General features: G+C 44.8%; 1 pseudogene; it reads right to left on the bottom strand.

The window, feature by feature from the left end:
• Positions 1-511: 511 nt before the first annotated feature.
• Positions 512-4,251, bottom strand: LOC110596066 (annotated as a pseudogene).
• Between the last annotated feature and the right edge of the window lie 353 nt (positions 4,252-4,604).

Raw genomic sequence — 4,604 nt, 5'->3', positions numbered from 1 at the left:
CCATGGAAAGAAGAATTCTGGCCTCTCACTCAGTATTTGGGCGTAAGGGACTTTTGAATAAAATGGAATCTCCAGCAAGTCTCGCGAGGCCCTTGTCTTGTGCCTTGGCTGCTCGCTGTCCACTCTTGCTTTCCCCCCTGACTTTTATGCCCCAGTAGACAGAGTTATTCGATTCCTCGAGGCTCCGTGCGCATGCCACATCTTCTCTTGTTTTCTGGCTGGACAACCTTTTGCTCTGACTGCCTGGCTAGTTCCCACGGGTCTTGACTTGCCTTGGCTCTTCTGGACATAGCGGCTCTTGGTCTTCTTCATTCCACTGGCTCAAGGACATACCTCATTTCTGCAGTAGCCCATGTTGGTTTGAAGTTTATTTCTTGTTCACTAATCAGACATAAACATATCGAAGGAAAAGAATATGTCTTTTTTTTCCTTAGAAATTGAAGTTTATTTTCCACCAACCTTATTTCCATATTGGTTAAGAACCTGTGCGGCTTCTGTGTTGCTTAAGAGCTTAAGGCCACTCAGTGGTTGTCCCTACCCATTCAGTGGCCTGAGTAGTGGGAGCTGCAGACCAGTCTTCTGTGGCAGGCTGAGCGCTCCAGTCTTCAGTAGGAAACTGCTGAATTGGCACAGAGGGCACCTGCACACCTTCAGCCAGTCTGCAACCTCAGGCTGAGTAGCAGCGAACTCAGGAGCTGGAGTCGTCCATTCCCCATGAAATTCTTTGGTCACAGCTTTTTCAGCAGCAGCCTGCTTGTCCTTTTCAATCTCTTCGGGATCTCTGTAGAAGCAGAGATCAGGCATAGCCTCCCACGGGTGTTCACGGGAGATGGTGCCATGCACACGCAGAACCTCCTGAACCAGCATCTACCACATCAGACCCACTGAGTGAGCTCTCCTATTGTTGCACGGGATGGCAAGTCCACATAGCGTAGAGGAGCTTCTGTGCTACACAGAGCCATGGTGGGCAGGTTAGCATAAGATGCCTCTGGGAGAGGCTGGTGGTCAGCCCTGGGATCAGTAACCACCAGCAGACGGGGCTCCCGGAAGGCGGCCTGGATCTGGTTGGCGAAGGTTCCAGGAGTGAAGCGGCCAGCCACAGGAGTGGCTCCAGTGGCAGCAGCAAACGTCAGCACAGCCCGCTGGTCAGAACTCCTGGGAGATACGACACTGACATCAGCAGGGTTTTCAGTGGCAACAATGGCACGAGCTGCAAGCAGAAGCTTCTCCCGGGTCCTCTTCAGGTTTATAACGCAGACGCCATCACTCTTCCTTTGATAGATGTACTGTTCCATTTGGAAGTCAAGGTTGGTGCCACCTAAGCGGGTGCCTGCTGCGAGGCATTTGAGGACATCCTCCTCCTTCATTTGCGGGACGTCAAGGGCTCCAGACACTGTGAAAGTTTCCCTTTAAGTTATAATGGGAGTTGAGGACCACGCTGCATGGACCCCTCTGTGGGCAGTGCGGAAAGCAAGAGTATGTCTTTTTATTCCAGTACCACTATGCAGTGTGCTAGACAGTAGACACTATTATGAACTGAATGTGTCCCCCAACATTTATGTGGCATTTAATCCCCAATGCAATAGTGGTAGAAGGTGGGACTTTTAGCGTGAAATTAGGTCACAAGGGCCCGTCCCCTGTGAATGAGACTAAAGCTCTTATGAAGGGTCTTGGGTGGCACTTGGCCCTCTTGGCCCTCCTTTCTCTTCCGCCACAAGTGACAGTGTTCATCCCCTCTAGATGGTGCCGTCTTGGAAGCAGAGGGAATGGGTCTCCCCAGATGGCAGACCTCTTGGGGCCTTGATCTTGGACTGCCCAGCCCCCAGAACTGTAGGAAATAAGTTTCTGTTGTTGATGAATGTGGTATTTTGCTATGACAATACAAATGAACAAAGATAGACAATAGTCAGGAAAAAGCTTGGAAGAGAGTTAGTTGTATGGTTGTCTAGGCTTTTCTCTGCTGAAACAGATGGGTCCTGGGAGTGTCTCCTGTTCTCAGAGAGGGAGAGGAGAAGCTGAAGTCAAGGGTATCTTCCACACGGCCTTCTGGAGAAGAATTCTCTTTTGTTCTTCTTTTTGCTGACAGCTTGATATGCTTGAGAGAGTCAGTGTATGGTATGACATAGAAAAAAGAGTGTTTAGAAATCTGTGCTTGCACCGAAGGGGCACAGTGAGACCTTGGGACTCAGTTGACCAGTGAAGAGACTGCATGGAAATTTGGGCTTTATCCTCAACAAATATCAAGAGATATGCATTTGCCTAGAATGCCTTCTCTTCATAAACTTCACATACACTTTAACATACTGAGGACATTGGAAATAGGTAGCTGAATGGGATCGAGCATCTGTAGGACTCAGGTTGTGGGTGGCTTAAAAACATTTCCGCAAATCATTTGATACCTTCATCATGAAAGGGTGGGTTTGCTTCCTCCCCTCTGATCTGGGTTGATCTTAGTGACTGGTTGGCTTCTAAATAATAATGTCATCATTTTTGGGAAAAAAATTCTTATAAAATGTATGTCTTGCTTTATTAATAAATAATTCAGAATACACTTGAACTTCATAGCAATTCAGGTCACCACAAACATCACTTCCTTAGACTTCTGTGATACTGCCTTGTGCTTTTCACACTGCCAATTTTGCTTTTTGCAGACTGTGATTTTTAAGATCTGCAATGGTATTATTTTCCTCTCTATCTCATGAGTCTGAAAACAGTTCTAAACAAGTTTTTTAGATAACTTGTTTTCTTCTATGAATTTCAAAACAAGAAACTACTTAATTTCAACTTGGATTTAAAGCTGTTTCTCCCACTTTCACATTTTGTGTCCCCCAAGTTGTTTTCTTCTTCTATGTGAGACCCCAGTAAAGATACCATCTGTCGATTTGTGTGAAAACAGAGAGTAATTCCCATTGAAATCTCTGTCAGCTGGGCTCGGTGGCTCAGCCTGTAATCCCAGCACTTTGGGAGGCTGAGGTGAGTGGATTGCCTGAACCCAGGGGTTCGAGACCCGCATGGGCAACTTGACGAGACCTCATCTCTAAAATAAATAAAAAATTAGCTGGGCGTGGTAGCGCGTACCTGTAGTTCCAGCTACTTGGAAGGCTAAGGCAGAAGGATCGCCAGAGCCCAGTAGGTTGAGGCTGTGGTGGCCGGGAGCGGCCACTGCACTCCAGTCTGGGTGACAGAGTGAGACTCCAACTCAAAAAAAAAAAAAAAGAAATCTCTGTCTTTGGAAATAAGAAAAGCCTGGGTATCTTCAAAGTTGTCAAAGGAATGTTGGATTTTATGGTGATTGAGAGTATTTCCAAGCTTACAAAGAAAAATATAAATATCATTAGTCTTTTATATGGTAGAAAAGAGTAAAGTCTGTAAAAAAAAAAAAAGAGAGCGAAAGATGCAGTTATATATCTGATATATATAGAGGGGGGAGGGTGAGAGAGAGAGAGAGAGAGAGAGAGAGAAAGGGATGCCACAGATGAAATGAGAATCTTGAAACTGAAATAAGCAAGTGTGGACCAGAATCTGGTCACATGTGCCAGTGGAATTTCATTACAGAGTTGTGGGAAGGACCAAGTAGACCTGGATTTGAAACTCATTTCTTCAGCTGACTAGCTACATAGATTTTGAGAATATGTTTAATTTCTCTGAGCCCTAGTCTGTTATCTACAACAAAAGGGAGATATAAACACTTATCTTATTGGATCATCAAGGATGCTAAACTTGATAATATTGTCAAGTCACTCAGCCAGGTTTGCAACACATAGAATAGTCTTAGATGTTATTTTACTTTTCTTTCCCACTGACCTCTTTTCCAGGAAGATGCAAAGCTACCCTTTAGCCAAACTATAAAATAAGGACTATTCATTTTGGACATCATTAATACCCATCTGCCCCTCTTTCGATCTGTTTGGCATATGGAGATGAATGCTTAATAGTGATCATTTTTGGTGTCTACACTGCTTTGTTTGAGCTAAGCAGAGTCTTGTCCTCAACTCTAATCAAAGGAAACTGGAAGAGCACTTGTTTACTCAGTCAGGGGTAGGAAGGTGTTCAGGTAACTTGAGGTCAGAAACGACATTTTGCTGTTAGTAATGCAAAGTTGAAATGGTGGCTTCAATCACCTGAAGGTTTTGTTTTTCTCTTAATAAAATTGGCAACAACAGGGCTGCCTGTGTGATATCAAAGACCTAAGCTCCTTCATCTTTCTGCCCACCCCGCCTTGCCACATGCTGCCCGCTTCATGATCTTCATGCCCACAAGGCCGACCTGCCTTAACCTCCAGATGGAAGGGAGGGCAGAGGTAAAGAACGCAGGTGCATTCCAGCTGAGTCAGCAGCTCCTTCCCTTTTACGACTCCATGGAAACTGCTCTGTGACTTCCACTGACATCTCAACGACCGGACCAGAGCTGCACAGCAGAACTGCAGGGATGGAGAGATTCTCTGCCTGAACTATTGAAGAAGTCAGCTACCGGCCGCTTAGGATTTTTCAGCATTTAAAATATGGCCAGTGGAACTGAGAACATGAACTTTTAATATTTTAATAAATATTAAAATAATATTAATAAATATCAAAATATTTAAATAAATAATACATTTAAACTGG

The sequence above is a fragment of the Carlito syrichta genome, unplaced genomic scaffold (genome assembly GCF_000164805.1).
Source record: "Carlito syrichta isolate Samal-C Ts95f unplaced genomic scaffold, Tarsius_syrichta-2.0.1 Scaffold306137, whole genome shotgun sequence".
Taxonomy (NCBI): Eukaryota; Metazoa; Chordata; class Mammalia; order Primates; family Tarsiidae; genus Carlito; species Carlito syrichta.
Note: the sequence above shows the minus strand (reverse complement) of the source record. Positions and strands in the feature narration are given on the sequence as shown.